Source organism: Cololabis saira, chromosome 16 (assembly GCF_033807715.1).
Source record: "Cololabis saira isolate AMF1-May2022 chromosome 16, fColSai1.1, whole genome shotgun sequence".
In the NCBI taxonomy this organism is placed as follows: domain Eukaryota; kingdom Metazoa; phylum Chordata; class Actinopteri; order Beloniformes; family Belonidae; genus Cololabis; species Cololabis saira.
In genome coordinates, this window is record NC_084602.1 from 29,620,484 (window position 1) to 29,633,816 (window position 13,333).

Genomic DNA, 13,333 nt, shown 5'->3' on the forward strand with positions numbered 1-13,333 from the left:
ACATCATTTTCTGTGGCCCTAATGAAATGCCAGAGAATGTTTTAGTCAAAATATGACATAGTCCACATGTTTTTAGGGCTCTTCATTGCAGCTGGTTCAAGGTGTCTTCTCCTCTGCAGGCTCCTCTTTTGGAATTGGTATTACAGCTTTGTGAGACTGTTGGGATAAATGTGAAGTGGAGTTGAGACAAATACAAGGAAACCTGATATTTCCACTGTGATCTATGTATGTGAGGTCACAGTTAACATGCACTAAGAAAAGTGGAATTATTGCCTAAGTCCGTGTCAGGTTTTGACACTTCCCCCCCAGTTTTTGAGTTTCAGTTCTGTCCCTCCTGTGTCCCATCTGCCCTGATTGTCTGCACCTGTGTCTCGTTATCCCCTGTGTATATCTAGTCTTGTCATTCCCCTTCTCCCTGTAGGTCCGTACTGTTTGCTCCCTCCATGTCGCCGCTGGTTTTTTGGATTCCTGTTTTTGTTCAGCCTTTGATCCTGCTCTGCAGCGCTTTTGATTTTTGTTTTACTAAATAAATCCTGTTTTGTTGCGAACTCCTGCCTCCTGCTCTCCTGCGCTTGGGTCCTCCTTGGGAACTCCAGTTCGGTTCGACGACAGTCCGACATGGCTTTTAAAACTTCCATATCAGTCGGACTGTCGTCGAACCGAACTGGAGTTCTTCAAATCGAGCTATTAAAGCCAGATAATGTGGTTCTAATTTGAGCTGTTCAAGTATGTATACGCAAACCACGGTTAGCTGAGCTACTGACTGGCCTGGAAGTGTTGAGATCGCAGAAGTGGGAATAACATCAGTCACGGCATGACAACAACACAGTCGCAGAAGAAGAAGAGGACGAGGAACAACGGAGTTGTTGAGTGGATCATGAGGGGATAAGCGGGGTCTCCTAGTAGGAAGAGTTTGAAGCAGTTTGTTTACTAATTGTTTTTAACTAACCGTAAGAATTCCAAGGTGAAAGGGCGGATGTCTACTCAGATTTCTCAGAAGCTCCAGGTAAATCCTTAGCACGATTGTTGCCAATAGCTCGATTTACACGTCCGTGTAACCGTACGAGTGCCAGGCAATTTTGAACTGCTCATTTTTTCAAGCTTGGGTGGCTGTAGACGAGGTGACGCAGTTCTGCTTTCTTAAAGTTTTTGAATGGCCTCTCAAATATATGATTTATATGATATCGTTTGTCTCTTCTTTTCATTTTATCTACGTTGTTTGTTTAGGAATTTGTTTTAAATTTAACATACCTGGCAAGGGAATAGTTTTTTTTTCCTTTTCCAGTCATCTATCAGACCTCTGGTGAGTTGAGGGACAGATATTTGTCAATAAGTCTTATGGCACCTTCAATTGAAATAGGGAAGTGGGATGTCCGTGTCCTGGCATGTGAATTAAACTAGAATTAAACCAGAATAAACTGGAACAGTCAGATTTCTGATTAAGAGGCACTAACTCCACTAACGTTATCTTCAATGTTTCAAATGAAGACATTGGTCATAAAAAGTGTAAAAAGCTTCAGCAATGTGCTGATGTGATCACTATCTGTTACACACTCAAGATGTTTAGAAACACAGCATATGTAAATCTTTCTTCTGACATCTTTATGTTCTTCTTGACTGATTTCAAACATCCCGTAGCAATATGTGCGTCACAGTATTTGCTCAAGTCCTTATAGAGTCAAAGTTTTTTTGTAACAACATTGTAATAACAATCTATATTAGAAACGTACGGCGCAGCTGTGTTAAACATGCCAGCATTCAGCTGTGTTAAATCAACTGAATCAATCACTTTTCTATTTGTTTGTGTTGTTTGTTCTAGCTTCTTCAACAGATGGTGTGATTATGGACTTCTACCTGGTCGTTATCAGCAAGGGTTATAATGTACTTTTACAGCAACGAGGGCAGTCATGTCACCACAAAAAAATGGTTATCTTTTACCTCACCTTGGTTCACTGTTTCCTTCATCTGCGTCTTTGTGAGTTTCCACCTCTGTCTGTCAGACAGCGTGCAGCAGCTGCAGGTCAAATGCTACATATGTTGCTTGGTGTTGAAGGCATTTATTACTATAGTGCAGGAAAGTTTAGACCGCACAACTATTCATCTATTTAGAGATGAGATCTGCTGTCTGGCCTGATGCTGGTGAATGAACTGTTACTATTGAATAATGCGACAGCTGTTCAGTTCCTGATGTGCTGAACGTGACACACAAATGTTATTAGTCCCAGTTCGTGGTGGAAGTATGCCACAGCAGCACATTCAGTTGCCATTGTTTAATTGAAAGCAGTGCAAGTCTGAAAGGGGCTTACGATGAAAAGATTTATCCCAATACTGTAAAAAAAAAAAAAAAAGGAAGAAGAAAGAAAAAAGAAAATACTGCGGTATTTGATGTCTCTTGTCACTTTAAAAATAATTTAAAAAATGTGTTTTACTAGTGAGTCACCCCTATTTCATTCAGCAGCTGTGTGGATTCAAAGATGGGACACCGTTCCCTATTAGCTCTAATTATCCTGCCGCCTGCCCGGTCAATGAGACCTTGGAATGCATTTCCAAAACAGCTAATGCAATTTCAAACTTTTTAGACTATCAGCAGCATTTTGGGAAATATCCTGCAGGCACAAACACAATTAAATGTGCAAACCCATTGCCCCACAACCCCCCCCACTCGCATGCCTCAAATAGAATTAGAGCTTTAATGAAGAAGTTCTTTGGTCCAACTCTGAGCAAAGGACCAACTTACTGCTGGGCTAAGCAAAATAAAGAGTCTCCACAGCCTGTTTCCTCATCTTGAACCAATATTCACCCGTTGATCTTGCAAATTTATGTGTGCGCTCAAGTCAGACAGAGAAATGTGCTCACACTCTGTTTCCTGGGTTGTGGTTCCAGTGCCAACAGCTGTAGGGGAAGTCAAGGCGTGTTTGTAGGTTCAGTACGTGTTTGTGTGTATACATACAGAATATGTGTGAGAGCACATAGCCTGTTCCCCCGCCTCCCGATGGGGCTCGTCTATTTCCTGGTTGCAGGTGCTGCAGTGAGATCACTTCCTGCCAGCTCCCTCACTGTGTTCGTATCCGCGGGTTTCAGCCTTTTCCTGTCCACGGGGAAGAGGAAACTATAGGAAACAGGATGAGCATCCCGGGCGGGAGAGGTCACACAGGGCTGGAGGTGGTGATGACCCTGGAAATACGAGGGGAGGACCGTGGAGACACTGGCGCATCCTATCAGGACGTGTCTGCCTTGTTTAAAGTTGATTGTGATGCCTGTTTAAACGGGATGACGGTAACAAGCATGAAGGTACATTTGTGACATTTGAGTCATGTCTACTAGCTTGTTCATGACGACATTGTTGGGAAGTCATTGATTTCATGTAATGTGTGTGTGCTAGCGAAGGTATGAATCCAGTTAGCATTTCAAAAATGATCTTTTTATCATCATTATCATTTATTAACTTTTAACCAGATGTAATAATCTAACTTAGAACCTCATTGCGTTCCAAAACAAATGTGTATAATAGTTTCCAAAATGTGTCAACTTGTAGATTTTTTTTTTTTTTTTTTTTTTTCAATATTTGTATCCCGATTTTTTTCCCCCATTTTATCACCCAGTGCTCTACCTAAGTGACAGTCCTGGGCATTGCCATCCTCTACCAACCCCGGGACTGCACTGAGCTCAGGTCTCTTCCTTAACGTGAAGAGTGAGCAGGCCGCTTCTTTTCACCAGACAGGGTGGGGTTTCTCTGGCCGGACATAGCGCATGGAAGGATCACGTTATTCCGGCCGGATCCTCCCCACCCCATCTGGGCCCCGGCTGGCCAGAGGGGGCATGTATAGCCCAGGACTGTGTGCATGTTTTTGTGAGGGTAGCTCCCATTAGCTACCCAAGGGAACACGGGGAGAACATGCAAACTCCACACAGAAAGGCCCTTTCTCCAACCCCACCCATGGTGTGGGCGCTGAAGTCATGGGGGAACTTAACACGCATTCAGTGTCCACAGCGTCCCCGGTGGGAATTAGTAGATTTTCAAAGATGCAACACTGATGGTATTTTTTTAAGAGTACTAGCAGTATAAATATGTCCTACATCAAAATGTTAAAGAGCTAAACTACTCAAAGAGGCTTTACAAAGTCTCAAATCTTCGACCATAGTGGGAGACAGGCTTTAAAAGGGTATCAGGGGAGACATTTTTTACAAGACTCATCAAAAGAATAGCCTAAATGTCTGTCATTTGGAGACTGAAACCTTAAAAATGATTGCCTTTGATGTTATCTCGTGTCGCCCTGTTAGAATGTGCTCTTTAACCCTCGGGCATAATGGAATAATCCCCTGGTGTGGGTAACTGAAACTAGTAGGTTCCGGAAGTAAAGACACCAGTTATGAGTAACAGTATTGGGTAACATCACTTAACCTCATTTGGGTCTATTTTTTTTAAATCTAAATAACTATTAAATATAATCAAAATATACTTTTTAGTCTGAAACTCTTCCCAAAGGTGGGTGAAGGTTATTTTTCACTTTTGAACCAATTCTGAACCAAAGTATAGAGATGAAACACAGACAAGGGTTCCAGTTTTCTTAATGGAGTAACACATTTTGACTCCTAAGCATCTACCAAGTGTCCACAGACTGGTCCTACAGCTCTCAACAGTGGCTACAGGTAACATCTGGATTGAAAAGAGCAAGACGAGGTGTGTGAAAATGGGAAGAGTTCAGAACCATACTCCAAAAAGTTTTGTCGCAGAGGCTACGTCCATAACCCTTTTCACACAGCAGTCATGCCTGATCAACAATAAAGCCATTGTCATTAAGCCAGCACTGTTCCCCTCTGGACATTCACACAGACTGAACAGAGGCGACTCAGCATCAGTCAGTGATTACACACAGAATGCCATCTTTGTGGAACCGTCTGAGTGACAGGAGTGTAGCCGGTAAGAGCGTTCCCCCATGCCGACTCATCTACCACCTCCCTAGGCAGAATGGGGCACAACAACCTCCACCACTGTTCCACCTCAGGGTTGTTCGCATACACAGCAAAGCAGAATATTGGGAGGAAAGCATAAGAAGCTGCCAAAATCTGTTTCATATAACGTCTACGTTTTATTTTGCGAATAAACAAACAGCGTCCTGGGATGCTACAGCTACTTCTGAGTCAGTTAGCATAGCTTTAAGCAAAAGTTACAATGCTTTTTTGCTACATATTACTCAAAGTCATTATCTCAATAGTCTTTTTTGGCACTTTTCCACTAGTACCTACTCGACTCTACTCATCTCAGCTCTGCTCAACTTAACTCGGCCTGGTTTCTTTTCCATAACAATTCAGCACCTGGAGCAGAAGTAGGAAGGTTGGAGCAAAGCTGCTGTGACGTATTTGATTGTGTGATCTAAACAAAGAAGGCAACAACACTAAAGATGTAGTCAGCCACCAGGTTTATGAACGTCTGCGCCTCAGAGTTGGATCACGAAACAGACTCTTGCGCTGCCATTGCCTGTCGAATAAAATGAACAAGAAGCCATCATCAGCTGATGTCACATCCTGACTCAGACGTCTGACTTCAACCTCCCGACCAATCGGTGGCCTGTAGTGTGATGATGTCAGATGCAGCCCGACTCAGCCGCTTAGAACCTCGGCAGAGTAGTTACAGGGAAAGTATCTACTCGGCACGGTTAGACCCCTAGTGGGAAAGCGTCAAACCGAGTTTGAGGCGAGCCGGGCTGAGTAGGTACTAGTGGAAATGTGCCATTGGTTAAAGCGGCATCTTGATCGCTAAGCTGGGCTAATTATGAAGGGCGTGAGAACAAACACCAAACGCTTTCGCTCTGTTGTGAACAATTTGTGCGTCTGGATTGAACGAGCGCGCGGTTACGATGATAAGGAACCGCAGCACTTTTGGAGTACTCATAAATCGGGGGCATGCTGCAACAACACTGCCAACTGATAACCCTGCAATGTTGGCTGGCGGCCAAAATCTGTGATGACGATGTATGAAAGCCTCCTGTTTGTCTCCTGCCTTTGGTCATAACTTCTGTAACTGACATTTAACCCCACTTCCCAACTGCAGTTGGGAAACAGGCCGAATAGACTGAAACGGAACGTCGAAGACGGATGTTTCTCACATATATGCTCACTACTGTACAATCTAACACACATAAAGCCATTCATTATCCAGCTCCGCGGGCCGTGTGAAGGGCAAGCCCGGGCACATAGGTCTCTCCTCTGACATTTTTGCCATGCTTCTTGTTGCCTGTGTTAAAGTTTTCTAATTTGGAGGAACATCAGATCCTTGTGGCGGTTTTTACATATTTCAAGAGTTTCCTTCCCAGCTAGTGGTGAGGTTATTTTGTCTTTTACGGGCTCTTTTAATAGCAGGTCAGATTTCAGTCGAAATCTAATGACTTGGGATTTCTTGAGCATGTAATCTTTCTCTTTTCTTTTTCTTAATTATAATTAAAGCTCCGGGAGCGCAGTAGAATTGGTTCCATCAGAGTCACCTTAAACGTTTTTTTTTTCTGTGTATGTCTGTGTGAGCGAGACAAGGGGAGGATTAAAGGGACCTGAAAAGCTGAGGTATCGGCATCTTTCCAGTAAAATCCTCTCTGTGCTATCTCAGCCACACCTGAAAATGAACACTAGATATACAAAGTCAGAGATTGACCCAGTTCCCGTTTCTTTTCCCCCCCCCTTGGCCCTAAAACCACCCACCCAAATTCCAGATTGAATTCAGCTGTCTGATGCCCTCTGACCTTTACATATCCTGCCAGAATTTGCTTCATCTCATCCACTGACACGCAGAGCTTCATATGTTTCTGTGTGTTTGCAGGTTGAGATGTATGAATGAACCGGAGGGCCAAAGCCTGGCAGAGCTTCCTGTCTCCACTGTGTGAAGATGGAACTTCCTGTCAAAAGATGTTTGAGCTCCCATGCTCACCCAGCTGGGCTGCTAAGCACTGTGGGAAAACACCCTTTGTTCTAGGGACCCCTGGGAAAACAACATAAGGGGCTACAGATTCTCTGTTAAATGTGTGTGAGTCAGACTACATGTCTGCATATAAAATACAAAAGGAGCCAAGTCCAAGTTTTTTTAGAGCTTTACGTGATTTTTCTTCTTCAACGTAGTTAACAGCCTTAAGATACACAGGATGTAGTTAGAAACACGTGTCATCGGTCTACACAAGCATGCCAGGAATGTCAAGACGGATGACTGATGGCTAAAACATGTCAGTCTTTGAAACAGCTCAACTCGAAGCCACAAAGCTCTTTGCTATGCCAGTCGTGAGCCAAAATCAATTCCTCAAACATTCTGCTTCAGTTTGATGGGGCATGAAAACGCATGGTGATAGTCCAAACGGTCCGCTGACCTTTCACCTTTTACTTCAGAGTTTTTTCTCTGCAACAACCAGTGCAGCTCCCACTGGGAGAACTTTGAAAGAATCTGGAAAAAAAAAGAAGAAGAGAGAAAAAAGTCTAAGCATTCATGAGGATGAGGAGGGTTGGGGGTAACATGACTGAAGCGGTAGTCACTTCGTTGTCATACGGAAAGAATGTAGACAAGTCGGGCAAAGATACACACCAGGTAACACCGAGACAACAAAGATTAGATTCATATCTTCTTGCTTTACAATTATTCACTTGTGGTGGACAGCATTCAGTTCCACACAATGCACTGATTATTTTTATCTATTCTAAAAGATTGCCTTAGACACAGATAGCACAGTCCCCTATCTTCGTATTTATGAGGTCCTAATTGGACTGCCTTCGGGAGCCAGCCGGGATGGGGCCACAATTATGCAACCGGCTCCTGTGATCTCTCCTCGGGGGGAGGGCCACTGGGCCAGGAACAGGAAAACTGAATGCCTGGTTGGCGAGCTCGCCCCCAGGAGGACTGTGTCACAGTTTTCAAATTTGGGCATTTTATGTGAGATGTCAGACTTGGAAGCGCAACGCAGCCTCAGCTAGTAAAAAAGAGAAAGCTAAATGGACAAGTTCTACGAGCTCCATAAAGTTCAGTGAATCATCAAACTCAGGAAATTAAGACAGCTGATTAATCTGCCGTTCAGCTATTAGACTGTATTGTTAGTCTGGAGTGGAGGCGTATTAGTCATGAGAGGATTTCCTGTTTCCTTGTCGGGGGCAACAGTATGTCCAAGCTCAACTACATTATTCTCATCTTTCATCGGGACTTTCCTGACCCCACTTATCTGAGTTGTTTGTCTCTTTTATCATTGACAGTAAATGATGTGTTGTCAGTGTTTGCTCTTCAAAGTGTCATTAGATTGTGACTCAGCTTCAGCGCAGCCGCATCTTACCCAGCATCTTCTGGTACGGGGTCCCGCCTACGTTGTAAACGTTGTAAGGTTTATGAATGAATGAATGGTTTATTTCGGACAGAATACATTGAAACATTTACATTTTCGTTTCACAAATAAAATAAAAGGTAAATAGAAATGTCCGAAAAAGGAGTAGGCTGAAGCCAAGGGCTTATTATAGCCTATCCTGTGCAGTGTATATCATTCGGTGGATGATAATACACAAATAAGAAAGGAAATATATAAAAAGAAAACAAAGAGAAACTGTCATTGCATTATATTATATAAAAATAGTAATATCAATAATGCAAAAAGGGGTATATAGTGGTGCTATTTTCATGTTAATCTATAATAGGCTATACCAACATAATTAACACATTTCTTTATAACTGTTTATCGTTTTATATTTAAACATTTTTTTGAAAACATAAATTGAGGTACACATTCTTAAATCCTTATCACAGCAATTCCACAATTTCACACCTTTCACGGAAACACAGTTTTCTTTTTACTTTTGGTTCTTCCCCATGCCGTTTTAAACATACCTGTGTGCCTTAGTTCATATTTACTCTTGTGGATTTGGAACGGCCTCTGAGAACATCTTGGGAGGAGATTATGATGTGCTTTATATATAATCAATAAGGTTTGAAGGTTAACTAGATCCCAGAATTTTAATGTATTTAAATTAATAAATAAAGCATTGGTTGGCGCCAGGTACTCTGCTCCCATAATTATACGTGCTATTTAAATTTATCAGCCCGGTACCCTGACCCTCCATATCAAACCTTTACAGATGTGCCATTCCCCCTCACATCTCTGAGGACGACATGTCTGGGCACTTCCGCATCCTTCTGGATGTTGGTCAGGCTTCACTGCCCACCAGGGCACCATAACTTCCTGTGCATCTCGGAGTAAGAGGGGGTTGTTTGACTGTGGTGGAGGAGGTACCAAAAGTATCAGAGGATAAAAAATCATTTTCCAGTGTTTGAGCATCAGTGCATCAAGTGTTGTGCTCACTCAGTATAAATCTTCATTATGCTAAGATGTTGAAAACATTTTGAAAGAGACTGAGGCTGAGGCTGGAATTAACAAGGATGCGGTGGCTCCCGGTTCACATAAATACAAGACATTAGGGCATTAGTTTTCATTCAGGAACAGTTCCAAAGCTTTTATCCTGTTTTGTAGCTGTAGTAAAGCTATTTTATAATGGAAAGAGAAGGCTTGCAGCTTAAGAAAAGGCACAGCAATGTAGAGCACATAAGTAATAGAGGACTAAGCACAGAGGAATGTAATCTAACCAGTTAAAATTTAACAGAATGTGACTACAAAGTGGTCTAAATCTGACATAAAACTAATTTAATAGCATCGCAAGTATTTAAAAATGCATCTATTAAATAACCAACACTGAAAATCATCTGCTGTTGTTTAGATATGATGTAAAGAAAGCTTTTAAAGACAGTAAGAAGGATTCTGACATTTATTTAAACAAATAAATGAACTGATGAAACAAACTGATGCTTACTATAACAAATGTGGATGTAAAATGTATTATTATTGTCAATGATAACTGGTTGTTTGCACTAAAACTATGAAATACAATGACAATGATTGTTGACAATTGTAGGCATTATTGAATATGTGCTGCTGTTATATTTCTTTATTCAGTGGCATTAATACAGTCAGACATTGATAACTTTTCTGTGAATGTTCCTCTTGCTTCATTCAGATGTGCCAGTGAAAGTGATGGAGAGCTACGGGCATCACCAAGCCGTATCACCTGCCGAGCCTTCAGTTGTTGGATGAAACATTGCACTGGCGGATGAAATCAGCTAAAAATATAAATGTTCTTTTGCATCTTTAAACTTATCTGAACAGAACATTTATTACAAGGATGAATGAATGGATGGAGTATTATTCATGCGGATTTAATTGCACCAAAGTATCAGCGTAGTTGTACAGGGCATCTATAAATCATCAATGAGCAAGAGCTTCAGGTGCAGCATCAAAAGTTTTAAAACATTTTTCTCTGGTTTTAAACTCTTGAAAAACCATGGGGAGGGGAAATCTTGGAAGGTGAAGTTATTTTCCTATTTAATTGTGTGATCTGGCAAATTCTACCTAACAGCTGATATTCTGTCATTTCGTTGCCCGTCAGTTATTGTAACTGTTGACGTCTTGAACTCTTCCATGTTGTGATGTGATATGTTCAGGGGTGCACACAAGCCGGGACTCGAGGGCTAGTCTACTGCATGTTTTAGATGTTTCCCTGTCTTCAACACACCTGATTCTAATCACTGGTCGTCATCAGCATGTCATCAAGGTTTACACAACTCTGTTGGTGACACAGCCTTGTCTATCAGGGTTGTGTTGAGGCAGGGAAACATCTAAAACGGGCAGTAGACTGGCCCTCGAGTCCCGGCTTGTGTGCACCCCCGGATATGTTACCCATTTAAGCCTCTCAGCATTTCAGCAACCACCTCTGCCAGAGGTTTGGGCCTCCCTGTTTCTTTCCAACATTGCATTGTTCGGGCAAACAGCCTTGAAACTCCTACTGAAATCCATGAGAGCTACAGACAGGAAAAGGCTTGTATTTGGTTGGGAGAAGGTCACCTGACGGTCTGTCCAAAGCACCACAGTCAAAGCTCCCATAGGACAGAAGTTGGACGCAACACAGACAGTCGGCCAGGCCGTGAGGCGCTTGCAACACCAGGAGATTGTTGGGTGGATCCAGAAAGGCAGGACTGGGTTTGGATGGTAACGGGCACCAAGAAGGGGTCCAAGGCACTGTGTCCCTACCCCGTTCCTCACGGCACATGCCCTGCAGGTTTTAGATGTGGCCCTGCTCCAACACACTTGTCTCCAATTAGTGAGTTAATTACTTGCAGCCCTTGAGGACACAGTTTTGCTTCATTATTGGAGAGAAAACTGTTTGTTTGTAACTTGACTGGTTTCTTTTTTATTTTTAATACTGGAGTGGGAGTTTTTAAAACATCTTGAAGGAATTCTCTCAAATTTAAATGTGTTTAATTTCGGAGCATTTTGTCTCTCTTTCTCTTTATCTTCCTCTGTCTTTGGGATTTTCTCCAGGTCATTTCATTCAGACGGTTATCAACCACAAAGCTCCCCGTTGTCACAATATAAGGTGGTTTTTAAAAGTAAATAACTTCCATAAACTTGGTCTTAAATGCCATACTATTACCAGAGACGTTCAATAAACGAGACAGCCCACTACGGTTCGGTTTCCTGTATCTGTGTCACGTGACTGCCACGCCCCTTTAGGAGACCGGAAGTAGGTCCTGAATCTATTGAGTCCTATGGGAAAAGTGAACGTGAGCACAGATTATTACCAATTTCTTCGCCCCATAGTAACCTAAGTAAATATGGGACCCATTTTTCAAAAGCCACAAACCTTCTGAACATTCTGACACCAAAATGGAAATTTTCAGACCGACAGATTAGGAGAAAATGAACTTTGTTTGAGACCTGTCTCTGTCTGAGCAACACACTCTCGCGAGATTTGGTTCTCATCGTTTTCCCATCGGATAAAATTAAGTTTAAAACTAAAATAAAACTTGCTTCTTTGCTTAATAATACTGTTATTTTTATTATTTAAGTCTTTTTGGAAGAAAGTTGTACTGTATCTAGTGTTGTATGTTCCAAAACGATGTCGGGAGAGGGGCGACCACGCCCACTTAGGAGACAGGAAGTGTATACCATTTCATACCATTGGCAGTAACGGTAATGCGCTATCTTCTGTATAGAGGATCTTTGCTATTACTTTTAATGAATTTATTTAATTTGAAGCTTTAAGTTTCTCAATCAAAGGCGTATCCACTTTACTGTGCCTTTTGATTTCTAGACCCCTACACCCTCAACTTTTATTTCAAACTTTTCTGAACTTTTCAAACTTTTCCATTTTAATACCTAAATATGACATGGTGCTTCTTCTTGGTGACCTCACCATCCATGTATGTTGCCCCTCTCTTTCTCATGTCTGAGTTCTTGGACCTTTAGACTCGTTGAACCTCACACAGCCTGTGAAAGAGGCCACACACTCAAAAGGTCACACGTTAGACTCGGTGCTGTCATCTCGTGTCACCTTAACCTCTGAAGTTTCTCAATGTGCCTGTCTCTGACCATAAAGTTGTTCCCTTTAAAGTGCCAAGCAATGCCAGCCCAACAACATCACAGCAGCGGAGGAAGTTTATCCGTCAAGGAGGCAACGGCCTGCCCAGCAGCACCAGACTGTGGTCTTTCCACTCTGGAGGCGAATGGTGAAAAGTAGATTTGACCCAGCTTAAGTTCCCTCATGAATTCATGGCAACTTCCCTTCAGCCCAACAACGTCCTCTACAAAAGTCTCATGGTGGAACTGGAAGTGATGGAGGCTGCTTTCTAAAAAGTTGAATATATTTATGTTTTGGTCCTGACATGCATTAAAAAAGGCCAACTGCGAGGGGTGAAACTGAAGAGTGTCTCAGTGGACCAACCTGTCAGAAACTTGAATTTCTTTCTTAGTTTATTCAACGCTGAATGAATAAAGTAGTCGGTCATTACCGTCACTGGGGACTCATTGCTGGCAGTGGATTGCAAAGACAGGAGTCTTCAGGGAGCAGAACGGGGTTCTCCCGTGTACCTTCGCATCGCAATATTTGTGTGAAAGTGGGTAAAGTGATTTTGGGCAACACAGTGAACTCCCACATTAGAAAATAGTTGTGAAATAGCTTGTATACGCTATACAAGGAGGTTAAAAGGGCTCATTAAAGTCTCACATTATTTGGAGATGTGTCACAATTAACTGCCGACAAAGATTATTCAATTCACAGTTGAATTAAAACTGAAATCACATGTGTAGTCACGTGTAGTTGAGACATTTTCATAACACAGTACAAGGCTTCAGTCTCGCTGTGGGCGCAATGTGTGAATAGTTTCACTCCAACTCAGCTTTCTGCAAATCCCAAAGGAAGAAAGAATGTACTTCCAGTAGTGAAGTATAATTACAGCACGTAGTCAACATGGGTCCTCTGCTCTTCGCTG